Source organism: Leptonychotes weddellii, chromosome 13 (assembly GCF_054177405.1).
Source record: "Leptonychotes weddellii isolate Sample4059 chromosome 13, ASM5417740v2, whole genome shotgun sequence".
In the NCBI taxonomy this organism is placed as follows: Eukaryota; Metazoa; Chordata; class Mammalia; order Carnivora; family Phocidae; genus Leptonychotes; species Leptonychotes weddellii.
Genome location: NC_138381.1, coordinates 3513743 through 3530549, shown reverse-complemented (window position 1 = coordinate 3530549; position 16807 = coordinate 3513743). Strand labels below are relative to the sequence as shown.

The 16807-nt window shown below is 42.8% G+C and overlaps 1 protein-coding gene across 1 annotated transcript in view; it reads left to right on the top strand.

The window, feature by feature from the left end:
* The window catches only part of TSHZ1 (teashirt zinc finger homeobox 1), a 75526-nt gene that overhangs the window by 27752 nt on the left and 30967 nt on the right, over nt 1-16807 (top strand). The window lies entirely within an intron of this gene.

The following is a 16807-nucleotide window of genomic DNA, read 5'->3' as shown; positions in this document are numbered from 1 at the left end:
GTCAGGGACTGTGGAGGTGTGTGCTTGCAGGTGGGACAATCCCCCTAGATGTTAAGGACCACACATTTCACTGTATAATTGGGCAACTAGCATCTATTCCATTCGCCTGTGATCCCCTTACCTAACTGCTTTGATTTCTCCTTGTTCCGTGAAGCTCATAACAAATAAGTAAAAATTAAAACCTAGAGGGAATTTAATAGTTAAGCCAGTAGTTACAACAATGGAAATTCATTCTCTCGCAGTTCTGGAGGCTAGAATCAGAAATCAAGAGGTCAGCGAGACTATGCTCCTTCTGAAGGCTCTGGGGAGAATCCTTCCTCATCTCTTCCAGCTTTCTGTGGCTCCCGGCAATCCTGAGTGAACCCTGGCTTATGACGCCATTCCTCCAGTCTGCCCCCATCGTCATGTGGCCTCCTCCTCTGTGTGTCTGTCTGCCCTGTGCCTGAGTGCTCTCTCCTCTGGTTATAAGCCACCAATCACTGGACTTAGGACCCATCCTAATCGGATGACTTCATTGCAACTTAACCAGTTATATCTATAAAGACCCTATTTCCGAATAAAGTTACAGTGTGGGTTTCCAGGAGGACACGAATTTGGGGGGGGACCCTATTCAACCCACTGTAGGAGAAGATCATGCCTTCTCATTTGTGCAGCAGCTTTTATTGAAGATTGGAGGTAGAGATACAGCCTACTGTGAGTCATACGCGGGCTCAGCGTGCTTTCCAAATATTCGCTATTGATAACCGGTATCTTGATTGTTGATAACGAATGACTGAAAGTGCCATCTCACCCCTCGGGGGTTTGCGTGGGGCCATTGCTAGTCCCACAGTGACAGGAAGGAATGGACCCGTCTTCATGGACTTGTACTGGAAGGGTAGGTGCTTACAGATCAGCTGTGAGGAGCCTACAACGTGACCATCTGGGAGGGGGATACAAAGGAAGGGTCCCCCAATAACTCATGCTCGAGAAAGTTGCACTACTGTGATTCATTGAAACATCTTGAAACAAACTGGGGTCAGTAAATGAGTGGCGCATTAGTTATGTGGAGTGTTTCCGTGACATTTGATGACTGCAGAGCAAAATGTTCCTCCCGCTTGACTGGGTTATAGCATATCCTCGTCGGTCCGGAGGGCAGCTGCCGTGAGCTGTGCCCAGTGGAGGTACCACACAGCTGTGACGTGGTCCTGCAGCGGGTCCAGCATCTACAGGGCAAGTGCTAACGGAGTGGCCCTTGTTAGGTTTGGTGGTGAAGGGGGTGCGGGCAGCTCAACAGTGAGCAGCCACTTAAAATGGAAGGTGGGGCAAAGGGGCGCAGCTCACGGCCCTCTGCTTGGCTTCCCAGCAGCTCCCACCTGCTGCCCTGAGGTAGATCTGTCCCTCATGTTGATGGGTCTCGCCTTTTCCTCCCCAGTAGATCTGTCCCTCATGTTGATGGGTCTCGCCTTTTCCTCCCCAGTAGATCTGTCCCTCATGTTGATGGGTCTCGCCTTTTCCTCCCCAGTGGTGGCTCCCCTCTGCCACAAGGGGCCTCACCGGCAGTGGCTTCGGCTGCCCAGTGCGGGGCAGGGAAGGGGGGTCGTGCATCCTGGGGGCCCACACTGGGGATTCCATTGTCTGCAGGACAGACGTGGGGGCAGGCCTGTGAGGACTGGCGGTTGTCCTGGGTGTGGTCCCGGTGGACCCCTTTCCTTGGGGTTCTGAGGATGGTGTTGGTCCGAGGGCCACTCAGGGATGGCATAGGCCTTGTAGGCCCCACTTTACCTCTTGCTGGACTTGCGTATGGTCTCTGAATCAGGTGGTCATTTGCTGCCTTTGTGGTTGTGAGTAGTGGCCCTGTTTTCAGTGACATTTGTTAGCAGGCTCAGTAGGAATAGCTGGGGAATGTTCAGATTCAGGAGAAGGACAGACACCATATAGTTTCACTTACAACATAAATCACCAGTAACCCATCCTAAATTAGCCCAGGAGTCCAAACAGTTTTTTGTTTTTTTCTTCCCCCAATGCATTTTCTATGTACACAGTTCTCCTTCGAGTTTAATTTGAATGGTTTTGTCTTTTCTTAAAATTATTAATAGGGCCTTCGTGCAGGCTCTTCTGGTGTGACACAGTATGTGGGGTCTTGGAAGGGGCAGGGCTGATGGAAAAAAGAGGGCCAGACCATTCAAATCCCACACAGCCTGGGAACCAGAGCACAGACAAGAAATCACAGTAAATCAAGACACGTTTCTAACAAATGAAGACATACTATAGTAAATATGAGGTTCTACATTGGGAAAAAGGTGAGCGACAGAAGCTCGTTGAGGGGCAGGAAGGAACACGGAGCCGAGGGCAGAGGACTCCGGCTGTCCTGTGCGCACCACATCTGGCTGGCCAGCTACCATGGGCGACCGTCCCGCCGGGTGTCATCCGCGTGCCGGAGGAACCGGTGGGAACACGAGGCGCCCTTGCCAGCCTGATGTGGTTCCTCGATTGACCAATGGAGGACGAGCTGGAGGTTGGCTTTCTCCAGCAGAGCACGCGTCGGTCAGAGCATCACGGCTGTAGGCCTTCTTCTCTTCGTGGCTGTTTGGTTTGGCCAATCTCGGGCCCGTTTCAGTCCTTGCTTTTTTCCCGGTGAAGGATGCGCGCTGGGTGCCCCGCGCTCGGACGGCCTTGGTATGATGTTGCCTTCAGGCCTGTATCCCCGAGTCGCACTTTTATGACTTGGAGACAGTGGATACTAGTTACAAAAGGAGGTCTTAGCTTACTAGGGGTTGGTAAAGGTATCTGAAAAAGCAAAGATTATTTGACCACGTTCTTTTCAAAGATTAATAATCCAGCCCTGAATATGCGAAAGCCCCTTTTGTTGGTCTTCATTTCCCGTCCTCTCTCTCCCCACCTCCATCTCTGTCTGTCTTTCTCTCTTTGTTCCTCACGCCCTGTGTGTGTGTGTGTGTGTGTGCGTGCGCATGTCTGCTAACACCATAGGAGAGAATTCTTTTAAAAGTTAATGAAGGAGTTGCAGTGGAACCCTATTAGATTTTCCTTCCATTAAATGCCTGCTACAGACTTTTAATGGATGTTTTTAACTAGGCATTGTTATCAAAAGGACTATTGCACAAATTAAAACCAGGCCTACAATCTGTGAAGAGAAACTGGATTTACTTTGTGCCTTTAGGTAAAACAGAGAGGAGTAGGGAGGAGGTGAATTCCACATTGGTATTTTGAGAAGTTGGATTCAGGAAGATAGCCAGTACTACCTAGAGCTACGGAAATAGTAAAACACTTTGCAGGGGTCTCTCTTTGTAAAGTTCCTGTTAAGGAACCTGGATTTTTAGGGGTATGTGAATGTTAATTTTAAGCTATTATATTGATATTTAAAATACCTTTTTAGCTTTTATGGGACTGCACCGTGCTTTCTGTATTTCAGCGTGTGAAGCTGTACTAAGAAGGGAAGATTAGGCTTTTCAGATTCACTGATCTAGACCTGAACTGTCTCCTTACCATAACCATAAGCATACGGACTTTCTAGAACTGCTGGATTTTTGGTTTCTCATTTTATTCTGATTTATTTGATCTCAGGGTGTCTCCCCGTTTGGCCCCATACAGTCTGTTTGCTGAAACTACAGAATTCGTGTTTCAAGCTTGGGAAATTCTTGTCTTATCTGGGGATGTACCAGAGGACAGCTCCTCGTTGGAAAGGGACCGCCATTCACATTCTGTCACAAATTCTTCCTGATCACGGCACCCAGCAAATGATGCCAAGTTCCGTACGCTGCCCACCGTGTATACCAGAATAGAGAAAAGTTGTTTTCTTACACTCAGTGTCCTGATAATTCTGAGTGTTATATCTCAGCTAGCCTTTGTCTTTGACTTCTATTTAGGCGGTTTTCTGAAACAAAATCCATGTTCTGGAGCGCTCAACCCGCCCCCATGAATATGTGCACACACCCTGTCCACCACCACCAGCTAGTGAGGCATCCTTACCTTATAAGTATCCCACCAAAATGGGTGTTTCAAATTTTACTTCCCTTAAAGCAGACGTCTTGAAGAAAAAGTCCAGCACCGAGCACGTGTGAGTTGGGCATTTCCTGCGAAAGATTGGATCCAGTCCTCCGGCAGGAAGTCGGCCGAGATGCATGGGCTGTGCAGGGCTGTCTCACTGCCTGCCACAGCATCAGCAACGTGGGCGCGTCGGGTGGCAAAGGAAGAAGAGGAGGTGCTGTGGCTTCCGTGGGGCGTCCCTCCTCGCCTCAGGGACGTGGGGGTGACGTTGGGAGTCCCAGACCTCTGTTTAAACCCTGATGGGGCGTCGTGGATTTCTGTGATGTTGGCACACAGACCTGGATGGGTGTGTGTGTGTGTGTGTGTGTGTGTGTGTGTGGAGCCCTTCATCAGGTCCGTCGAAATGTGCCCCAGTGCAGAGCTGTCCATTACTCGGCTGCCTGTGAGCTCAGAGCACACAATTAGTGCTACTGAAATCTCTGATAGTAGATTTAATTTTATGAGCTGTATTATCCACGAACACTAAGCCATTTAGATCATGTCCGATTCACAGGGTTTAGAAGAGGTGATGCCTTTGATTCTTTGTGTGTGGGGGGAAAAATTAAAAACCCGTGGCCTCTTTTTCTTTTAGGCACAAAACTAGTCTAATTGAAAGAATAATTTGATCTGCTGCTGCTACAGCAGAAGAGCTTGAGATGTGGCAAATTTTCTCTCCTTTCCTCCAAACTCAAGAATTTAATGCTAGCAGGTGAAGTTCTGAAGGCTGCTATCAAGTATACAGAGACAATAACTGTCTTCAAAGCGGAATTTTGTCAATATTTTTTGCTGTGGGCCAAAGAACATTCACAGTAATGGAGTACTGAAGCTCTGCTTGGAGATGATGCGGCGAGCGAGGGACGGGAGGATTTATTCCAAGTTTGAGCCCGCAGTAATTTGGTGGTATATATGGCTTCTTCATAATCTTGGCTCCAGCAGATGGAGGCGCCCAGACACAATGTCGTCTTCAGGAAGGGCTTCGGTGGGTGCACCACGCGGGGCCGGTGAGCGGGCAGCTTCTTTTCTGACGGTCCCCTCGGCCCGCTGCCTGCTCCCCACCTTCACCAGATGCCCGTGTTTGCTGAGGATGAAGCACCTGGCGCAGGTGCTGCAGGTCGGCCACGCCACGGCCGTGACCTTGTGTTTGCAGCCGGGCGGTGCAGCCTGCCGCCTCTCCTCCAGCGGCTGCCCGGGCTCTGCTTCCCCTCCACCCCTTGGTGGCCGAGGCACCCCTGCTTCTCAAGATGCCATTTCTCCAGGCTTTTGTAGGAAGTTGGTTGAATCGCAGATTGCACAACCCACAAGATCTAATGGCCTTTATGACTTAAAACAGATGTGAGCTTCAGTGCACGGATTGCCTTGCCTCCTGAGTTACCTTACTTTGAAAATAATCATCCCCTGCAATTTCAGTTGGGGAAGCATCTTTCCCCTCATTGTGTCTGCATTGTGAAGGCTCTTCTGGAAAGCAGTCTCTGATACAGAGGGGATGCCATTTCTGCACTTTTGCTAATATTCTCTTTGTTTAGCATAATTAGGGAAACAGAAGAGTAGCCACACACCCACAGGGCAGTGAAATAGCAGCTTTGTCCTTCTTCTGAAGTGTGAAAGATAGGGGCGACTTTATCATTAAATGTACTTGTTGTGGTGCTCATTTGAAATGTTTAGACTTTACCATTTTTTTAAAAAACTTCCTGTTCATTTTAATGGAAAAGGATGATAGCTAAGGATTTTATTTATTCAGAGCCACGGTGCCGGCAAAGTGAAAGTAAACCCTAGACTTCCGGCTGCGTTTGAAACCCAGAAAAACAGAACTCTGTTTTCTAAGATATAAAGATAAGGGCATTAATCAAATGTATTTTTTGAGGAGTGGGGAGAAATTTCAAACAACAGAAAGCACCTAGAACTATTTTTTGAGGATAGCTATGAAAAGTATATGCAAGCTTACAAAAATGTTTCTAGCCCTGAAAAATATGCATCCACTCACCAGACAGGACGTCCATCATGCTCAGGGACAGCGTCCGAATCGTGGCTCATCACCGTATCAGCACCTTTAATGACTTCATTCTCGTTCAAGTGTCAAATTCTTACTTGGGGTCCAACTTCATAATTCTGCTGGCTCTTAATGAAGACTTTTTCCCTTCAGAAATATCATGGCATGAAGTTTCATGTGGAATGTCATAGAAATATATTCATCCCTAGGTTAGTATAGAAAGTGCTAGATTTGGGTCCACGTATTTCTTTTATGCTCACTTTCATGTGTGTATTTCAGGCATTAATCTGGGATTGTTTAGATACTCCTTTATCATTACGTGTGATTCAAAGATTATTTATCATGATGAGGTAGAGTGAGTAATAATGAACTCAGAAATGTAGAGACTAAAACTATTAATTTATTTCTGTAAATACAGTTGGGAGTTAATTGGCCTATATTAATGGAGGCTTGAAGTAAAAGAAAATAGAAAAACTACAAATTCTAAGAAATGTATTTTTTTTCTAATTTGGAGTCCGTTTTATATAGGAAGCTAGTGTTTCAATTAAATATGACATATATGTATGTATTTACTTGCCTAATTATATTTTTCCTGTTAATAATACAGTCAGATTGGTCTAGTGTGTCCAACTTCAGAAACTGTGATCATTTAATTATGCTCTATAGGGTCTGCATTCCTTGCTAAGTCTTGTGTGATGAAGCTGAGCATTTCTTTGTAGACAGTTAAGACGTAACAGCAGAAGCAAGGACTCAGAAATCTGGTGTGTTAAGAAGCAGGTGGAGTTGCACACCAGTGGGCTTAAGGACAAGCCCTTTCTGTTTTGGAGGATGCGTACGTGCTTTCCAGTCCGGAGGGAACCATCCCCACGCCTGCAGCTTGTTGAATGAGAGGGGCAGGAGTGGTCCGGTTAGGAGGCCCGGTGGCTGCCCCCTGCTTGTAGGCAGAACTAGAACACACAGTGCTGCTCCCCAGGGGCCTCGCCGCTCCCCATTGGCTCTGCTCCCCTCCTTACTTCTCTGTTCACAGCCTCTTCGAGGGTAAAACTTCAGAGGCTTTTTGGCACCTGCCTTCCCCCAGGCTCCAGAACTCCTGGGTCTCCAGGTTCTGGTTGTGCTGTCTTTGCACACGTCTCTACAGGGGACTCCCCCCACTCCCGCCACACCCCCAAATTTGCTTGGTCACTTAATGCTGGGCGAACGGCTCAGATATTCCTCACCAGGGTAGTCTTTTCTGTAGCTCTTCCCATAGTGATCCCGGGGAACACTGTCGTGGAAAAGCTTAAGAATCCCGAGTTTTTTGCGACATCCCAGTTGTGGGTCCTTGGAAATGAATGTATCCTGCCCAGGCCCCAGTTTCTCCATCTCTGAAGTGAAGGGGTGGGGTTAGAAGCAGGCTCTGTTCTGTCCTGGGCTCTGCCCTGCACTCCACCTGGGTCTCCTTCCTGCTTCTCCATCCATCAGCGATGAATCGCAGGCTTTGCTTTTATACTCTGTTCCCTTGGGGCCTCCTACCCCAACTGCGTACCTGAAAGAACTTCTCCGCACTGAGTTCCTGCCACTTGAGGGGTCTTTCCTTCCAGCGCTCTTGCCAGTACGCACCCACCTCTGTTCCCGGAGTCTGGCCCTGTTGCACCATGTCTGTCTTGCTTGCTGGAGTGAGGGCCCCTGGAGATTGGAGCTGCCTTCCCTTTGCCTCCACTGCCCAGCATGGTACCCAATGCACAGGAGACCCGGAGTAAATTTTTGGTGAGTGAATGAGTGGATGGACAACCAGCCAGCCAACGAATAAATGGATCATTCAGTCTTACCAGTTCTTCTGCCAAGATCTCTCCTTCTTGGAAGCTGAGAGAACAGTTCCTCAACAGGAGAGCCCGTAGAGCTCCTTGATCTCCACAGAAGGCTTGGTCACCTTAGGGCTCCTGGCTTAGCTCTTCCTCAGAGTGTTAAGTTCCTCCATGAGCTTATGAATCTTTGCATCAGAGATGTTTCTTAACTATATCACCAGATGGAGTAACTCAGAGTTACTAGCCATGTTGGAATTATGCATTTAGGGATGGAGGAGTCGAGGTGGTCTTCCATGGGATTCCTTCAGTGTGTTCTGAGCAGAATGAACCCAGGCAGGCTGGGCGGCTGATAGTGGCAGGTGAGGGCTCCGGACTCCCACTCCAGCGTCTGTCACTTGAAGGTGCCCCAGACGTGGGAGTGTTTGCAGGGGAAGGGCCCCTGCAGTTGAGTGTAGCAGTTTAGTGTGCTGCAAGACGATGCTGTGTTCCTGTTGCAGTCTTTCTCTATTCCCTTGCTTTCACCAGCCATCTATTTTTTCTTCTTTTTATTGGCAAAGTCCATTACTGTTACTTTATCTTCTTAATTTGAGACAAAATTATGGGGAATTCACTCGTGTTACTAAATGATTTTCTTCTTTGTGTAAGTGTTCATGTTATATGGAAAATTTGTAAAATATAGATAAACAAACCAAAAGGCATCATTCGTGACTACCCAGATATAGCTACTATGAACATCTTACCTGAATTCCTCTAGGATTTTTTTTTCTTTGCCTCTACAGATATTTTTTTAAACAAAAATGGGGTAATGGTAGTATTTATCAGTTTACTCACTAAATGGTGAACAGCTTTTTACACATTACTTTGTACATTTTCACGATGATTTCTTTAGTGAAAAAAAAATTTTTTTTTGACTTGATGTTGCTTGGTCAGCCCTTGGTATCTATTGCGAACCTGTCCTCAAAATATATCAAGGTATCTTTTCATTTATAGTGCCTAGAAATGTTCATGCCTCTGAGCCATTGCCAACACAGGTATTTTTAATTCTTTGCCAATTTAATAGCTTTGAAACAGTATCCCCATGTTGTTTTCATTTGTATTTCTTGGGTTCCAGGTGAGGGTGAACGTTTTTCCATATATTTTGTTAGACAAATGTATTTATTAGACAAAATCCTTTTTGAATGATTTTTACCCATGTTTTTCATTTTTCCATTGCTTTGTTCATCTTTTTATTGATTTGGAAAAGTTCTAATAAGGATGTTCAGTCATCTTTCTAGTATTTCTATAGTTGCAAACTCTTTGGTATAACATTAAAAATTAGTTTGTGGAGTTTTTGCCCTCTTCTGTTATCTTTTGAGATATGCAAGTGATATATATATATCTATATATCTATATCTATATCTATATATCTTGCTTATATATATATGTTTTGATTGTGTGTGTGTGTGTGTGTATATATATATATATATATATATATATATATATATATATATCTTGAACAGAGAAAAAGAAATTTTAAAATAGTTGAAGCTTATTTGAAATCCTACCCTCTAGAAATAACCAAAGTTGATATTTTGGTATATATTCTTCTGGATCTTTTCCTATGCAAATATATACATATAAGTATTTTCCATGTATTTTTACCAAAGTGGTTTCTTCTTACATGTTTTGTTTTGTAGCTTATTTTTTAGTTCATAACATTTACCATGTTATATAGACCTGCTTTGTCATTTTAAGTACTTGCATAGCATCCCATTTTATTGACATGCACAATTTAGTTGAGAAGTCAACCATTGTTGGAAATTTCGTTCTTGCTCAGTTTCACAGATGTAAACAACTGTGTAATTAATATCTCTCTATGTATATCTTGGCAATAGTATCATCATTTCCTTGATAAATTCCCAGAAGTAGAATTACTAGGTCAAAGGTTTTGGCTGTTTTAAATTATTTGGTATATATACTGCCAACTGGCTTTCTGGAAAGGCCGTGTACATTTTCAGCCCCACCAGCACTATGTGTTTCCCTGGGTTATGGCAATTTTTTTTGATGGACTGAGTTGTTTTTATTTAGTTTAATAAATAGTTTTCTGGTCCTTTCCTGCATAGTTTCTGCCTTTGAAGTAATGTTTAAAAGGCGCCTTCCGACCTTGAAGATGATGTAAATATCCAGTTTTATTGTCTTCTAGTACTTTTATGGATTTATTTTTTTTATATTTAAATATTTGATATATCTGAAATTAATTTTGGCATATGATGTGAGGTGGGTATCTGACTTTATTATTTGTTTTCAAATAGCCGGTTTTCCCAGCTCTGTGTACTGAATGATCTGTCCTCTCTCCACGGAATTCTCTTGCAGATGCTCCTTCATTGTGCACAGAGTTCTAGCATATATTTGGGGTTGTTATCTTCAGCTTTCCTTGTGATTTCAACAAGCAGTCTGTCTATTCCTGACTTGTACCCTCCCCTTCCCGTTTAAATTACTGTGCCTATGTAATATATTTTGAAACAGTCTAAGAGCTTTCTATCCACTCCCTGTACCCCTTCTTCTTCTTTTTTCAAAGAGTATTTTTTTTTCTATTCTTCTGCATTAGAGGAACTTTGGAACCATTTTTGTCAGCCTAAAAAATAATACTTAAAAAATAATAATACCAAAAAAAAAAAAAAAAGAATAAGGGCGCCTGGGTGGCTCAGTTGGTTAAGCAACTGCCTTCGGCTCAGGTCATGATCCTGGAGTCCCGGGATCGAGTCCCGCATCGGGCTCCCTGCTCGGCAGGGAGCCTGCTTCTGCCTCTGACCCTCCCCCCTCTCATGTGCTCTCTCTCTCTCATTCTCTCTGTCTCAAATAAATAAATAAAAAAAATCTTTAAAAAAAAAAAAAATAATAATACCACAAATACTTGTGGATTTTTCACATAGGCCCTTGATACTGTTTTTTGTCCTGATGCTGTCTTCTAGGCTATTCATTTGTTTAGTTTGGGTTGTTGCTCTCAAGAATGGAGTTACTTTTCTGTTCTGTTTTAACTGGTTATTATTGGTGTATTGGAAAGCTACTGATTTTTGATAACTTTCTAGCAAGTTTTCTGTATCAGCACATGCTGTTGTTTACCTTTGCATACAGTAGATCCATCCTAGATTTTAGTACTTTTTTATTGCTACCTTCTCTTGTAGCTTTGTTCTTTTAGGAAAAAAAACAAAAACAAAACAGCTCATCAACATTGATGAATGTTGGAAAAATTTTGGATTTTTTTTAAAGTCAAATATCAGTTGAGAAAGATGACTTCGAGCATCTTCTGCAAATAAATCACTGAGGATGAGAACACCCCAAGTGCTGTCTGTCGGGGAAGCCGGGGAGCGGAGATTTCCCTCTGCTGGTGGAGGGTTAGGCAGATATTGGGACTATTTAGCCTGAAAAGGAAACCATCTTCACGTCTGTGAAGCCTGGCTGCTTCAAAAGTGAAGTCTTTTCAGAGTGAATTGGCAGGCAAAGGGCCTTAAACATGGAGAAAGAGTGCGAAGGACTCTATTTGAATATAAACACCGCCCTACTGGAATAAGGGGGTGAGGAAGGGAGAGGACCTGATTTTTAAAAAGTGTGTTGATAATGCAATCTCTCTGATTCACCCAGTCTTCAGTTTTAGGGCTGGGCTTTGGCACGTAGCTGCCAAATGTGCCACTTCACATACACATTTTTTCAGTGTTATCTGGTGACAGTGCATAAATCTTTAAAAACTTAAAAACTCACACGGGTTTGACTTTGCATTGTTTATTTTTTGTTGCTCATGCCTAATTCTTGCTGAATATCCTGAAAATCTTCTAGTGCCTGGGACTGGGCCTGGGGTAACATCTACTGAAATATGTATGCTTTTTGGGTAATCTCCCATGGTCAATATAAAATAGTTTTTCTTTTTTCATGATTCTATTTAGTTTTAAAATGAAAATTAAATCTTGATGTGTTGTATTCGGTAGAATAGTTTGGAATTAACAGTTGTGTCTTCGTTCAGCTTTTAGAATACGTTACGGTCCCCTCCCTACCACCCTGCGTCACCCCTACCTATGGAAAGGGAATGCTTCTTGCTTGGTGGGACTCCAGGAGGGCTTAATGTGATCAGATATAAATACGGCTTTGAGACATTCATAAATATATATGTATATCATTTTTGAAACAGTAAAACCTTACCTATCTAGAAACCAGTTAATTACAGTCTTTATTTTTCTGGGATAGAAATCACAGGGGATAAAAGGACATCAGGCATCAAAATCCATGCGCTGAATTCATACATATATTAATAGACGGTATCTCTAGGTCTTCCCTCCCCGTGTGAATTTTATTTTTCTGTTACACACAGTTCTAATAGTCACAAATATCTATTGTCCTAGGCCATTGCAAATTAACAGTAGCAAATTGGAAGTAAGGAAAAACACACAGATAACAGTGAGAAGTGATAGCAGAGGACCGAATAGTAAGGGGAGGGGGGGGCTGTTGTAAAAGAATGAATCCCATGAAAAACACAGCATTGCAGGCTTGGAAATGGAATTGTTCTCTGCCCCTTTGTGGTCGGTACTGACTGTTCACAGTTTTTATATCTAGTTGTCAGGCAAATTTTAATTGTGTACAGTATACTTTGAGTAATGTGGCAAAAGCATGTCCATTTTATGTAGATTTTCCAGGGTTTAAACATTTTTTTAAAATTCTGCTTAAAAGAGTAAACCTTCAACTATCCAGAACACCCAGCTTACCCACATGGGTCCTAAATACTTGTGGTTTTCAGTCAACAATATATTTTAAATCATTGATGGGATCAATTCTTTTTGTATTTTTCGGAAACACTTTTGTGTATAATTTCACAATGGTTAAGTCTGCTTTCTGCATCTGTTTTAATGTATATATATTTTTAAGTTGAATTGGCTGGAAACTATTTGGTTCTGTTCTTCTGCCATGCCTATTTCCTTTTGTCCTCCCCCACCATCTGGGATGCTTTCTGAGCTCCCGCCTTGGGAAGAGGGGAGCACTACTGTGTTGTTTCAGCTCATGTGGGTCTGACTACACCCACAGCTGCCCATTCAGCCAGTTCACCTCCAGGTTTTCCATTTGCACACTGGGTGGAGGTGAGGTGCAGGGTGCACTTTCTGAAGGAACTGGAGACAGTGTTATCAAGATGTGCAAATTTGACCACCAGGGTACCCTTAGCTCAATAGGAAACAAATAATTCTAAATATAGGTATACTGTTTACACTTCCATGGAACTTTTCTATTTTCACCAATCTTTTTTCTTTTTTTTTTTTTCCTGACATCACTGGGGATACAGTATAAGCCAACTACCCCTTCTTAAAATGTAGAAATGAAATCTGACATATGATACAGTATCTAAAAATAATCTTAGGAAAATGCTACTTGTATTTTTTGGTACCTATGTGAGGTCTAGTTTCTAACATTTCTAAGAAAGAACTTTGAAAATAGCCGCCCGAATTGTTTGGTTGCTACCGATTCTGGCGGAATTGTTACAGTGGCAACTGGGTTACAAACACAGAAGGTAACAAGTAGACCCCCTTTTGTGTATTTTACTTCTTGTGCTCAGGAGGAGACTGAGCTAATGAAGAAAAATAACATTTGAACTTCTGTCCTAGAAGAATGTCATAAGAACTATTTATTGCTCACTAAAGAAATTAAATTACTTAATGAAGGTGAATTATTAACTTAATTTATTAGGAATTTAATTTGGGAGCTATTTTCATGGGGATATTGGCCAAGGCATGGACGATAACACTTCAATGCATAAAGACACTCAAATGACTTTAAATAGGCAACTAAGTGTATTTCAATGGAAACTGATATTTCTATGTTTTAAGTAATAGCAATTCCTCAAAAAAGACCTATTGTCAATGAAACTATGCAATCAGTAAGGAAGTCTGATTTCTTTAAGGAGAATTCATTTTCAAAAGGCGTGTTGCTGATCATTGACAGGCATTATGATATTACTATCAGTGAGGTTCCATTTCTCAAACAATTACAAAGTTGTTTCTCCTTGTGCATTGGTAATATTGAGTCATTAAAGACCAGAGATCAGACTGACTGACGTGTCTCCGGGTCTGGCCATAGCAGACAAGCTGGGTCACAGAGGCGTCTGAACCACATAACCCATATTAGGTCACGTGTCCGTGGGGTGATTCCAGATCCCAAATTGAGTCTGCTCTTCCTGGGCTTAAAATAAGATGTGTTGTTGTTGCTTTTACTAGAGAGTTTCTGCTTTCTCCTTTTAAAAATACAGTAGGGTGGGGGCAGATTTTTAATATCTGTGAATTAGTGATTAGGATGAAAGCCAGAACTGATAATTTGAGGACAGTTCACTGGAATCTTCTAGAAACATCATTATCATGTAGTCATTGTTTTAGTGATTCATGAATTAGGTGGAAGAATTATGAGAAAAAACATCTCATTCTCTAAGTAAACTTTTTTCCTAAAATTTTAGTGATTTTAGTAATTTCCATGGTTATATGCAATATGGGATCTTTCTATAATTTTTAAAGCAGCACATCTAATGTATATACAGAAACCCACCAATAGTGTGCATTTTCACCTGCCCTTTTCCCACATATAAACACAGCTAGTGAGGTCAGAAGAGGCATTTTTCTGTTTGAAATCAAGACTTTTGCTTTATCTTTGAGCTGTAACATTTCAGATGAAATAATTTACTTATGACAGACTTATGGTGAGATGCTATTCTTTTAAAAATATCTAGATAACTTTATTTTATTGCCTATTTATCAGAAAGTAGTGATGATGTATATTTATTGCCTCAAAGGTGTATATGAAATACCCACTTACATCTGCATCCCTCATGAAAGGACCCAAACTGATCTTTGCTGCAGTTTTCAACAATTCAGTTAAAACACTTGATCAAATTGGGCTTCAGTTGGGAGATCATTAATGGACTAATCCCCTTCATTGACAGATCACTCAAGACCCCAAAGACACGTGATTTCTTGTGTTCCGCAGTAATGCATTTGAAACATTTACCAAAACTCTTAATGTATATAGAAGCTGCTAAACTATTCTTAAGTAATGGATCATTTTTATTGCTGTTCTAAACCATGCTTCTCATCATGTGCCAAAAAGAAGCACACAGTTCGGCTGTTGTTCCAGAATCTTGACTAGGACTAAGCACAGGAAGTGAGAATTTAACTTATTCCTAAGAGTAAGTGCTTCCTATGAGAAAATGTTTTTAAGGTTTATTGACTGAGGATATTTAGTAAGTTACTAATCTAGGAAATTGTTCATTTAAAAAAATTTAGTCTTAAGTTCCTTTAGATGCTCTATGTTAGCAGGAGAAAATGGCTAGGATCTGTAGATAAGTAATGAAAGTCTTTGCTTTTGATTCTGGACTATTTCTGTCTGATTTGGTGTCTCTGTTGTAGAAAGTGTAATCCCAGAGCACCCCCAGTCCCTGGTCGAATTTGTATTCTCCGTTCCTTATCCTCATAGATTCAAACAACACTCCTAATTTCAGCTGCTTTGTGCATGTCCCTTTGGTCACAGAAATTCAGCTACCTCCTAGCTGAGGCACGCCATTTGCCTCAGTTTCTTTGTCTGTAAAATGATGGGACTGTGAGGAGCAAGTGCTTTAAGATAGCTGACGTGCTCAGAACAGGATCAGGCACACAGCATCGTTGTAAGTGCCGGCTGTTGTCATCATTAACGGGGGCGTCTGGAGAGAGCGGTGCACCAGACATTATTATTCGTGCAGGAAGAGAGGAGGAGCTCCCTGCACAGTGTGCCCCTGGAGGCAGCTAGCACCTACTCATAGGACCTGCCTGCTCTTTAACACAGGTGCAACACAAGGTGTCTGCAGGATTCTCATGGCGTGGGAACACTAGCGCAGTGGCCCTCCATCTGTGCTCCTCCACGATCACAACTCGGGATGAATTGTTGGGATGAATTGATGGAGAGTGCGTGGTGCACACTGTCACAGTCCTCTCTGCAAGCCCCACTCCCCCACTGACATATATTTTGTATTGAAATGGCATCTTCAGGGTGTACTAGCCAGTATCTGATACCCACAGGCACTTTATTCCCCCCAACTGTAGGCTAATGAAAATGTTCTGAGCACGTTTAGCATAGGCTAGGCAAAGCTGTGATGTTTGGTATATCAATTGTATTAAATGCATCTTCGACTTATGATAGTTTCAATTTAGGATGGATTTAATCAGGATGTAACCCCATTGTAAGTCAAAGAAAGATCTGTATATTCTATCCCATTATAAAAATGCTGCTGAATTGATTTTATGACCCATTAAGGAGTTATAGCTCTCAGTTTGAAGAACATTATCCTTGGGTATCCATTTAGGATTTCCCTCCTTATCTTGGCTCACAGTGAACTCAGGAAGGATGACTGTGCTAGCAACTCATAGATGGTGGTGACGATGATAATGGTGATGGTGCTGATGGTGATGATGATGGTGGAGGTGGTGGTGGTGGTGGTGATGGTGATGGTGGTGATAGTAATGAAGGTGATGATGGTGGTGGTGATGGTGGCGATGGTGATGAAGGTGATGATGATGGTGGTGATGATGGTGATGGTGGTGATGATGGTGATGATGATGGTGATGGTGCTGATGGTGATGAAGGTGATGATGATGGTGGTGATGATGATGATGGTGATAATGGTGATGATGATGATGGTGATGGTGCTGATGGTGATGATGATGGTGGAGGTGGTGGTGATGATGGTGATGATGATGGTGATGGTGCTGATGGTGATGAAGGTGATGATGGTGATAATGGTGGTGATGATGGTGATGGTGGTCGTGATGGTGGTGGTGATGGTGATGGTGCTGATGGTGATGATGGTGATGGTGCTGATGGTGATGATGATGGTGATGGTGATGATGGTGATGGTGATAATGGTGATGGTGATGATGATGGTGATGGTGGTGATAGTGATGATGGTGATGATGGTGATGGTGATAATGGTGATGGAGGTGGTGGTGATGAAGGTGATGATGGTGATAATGGTGGTGAT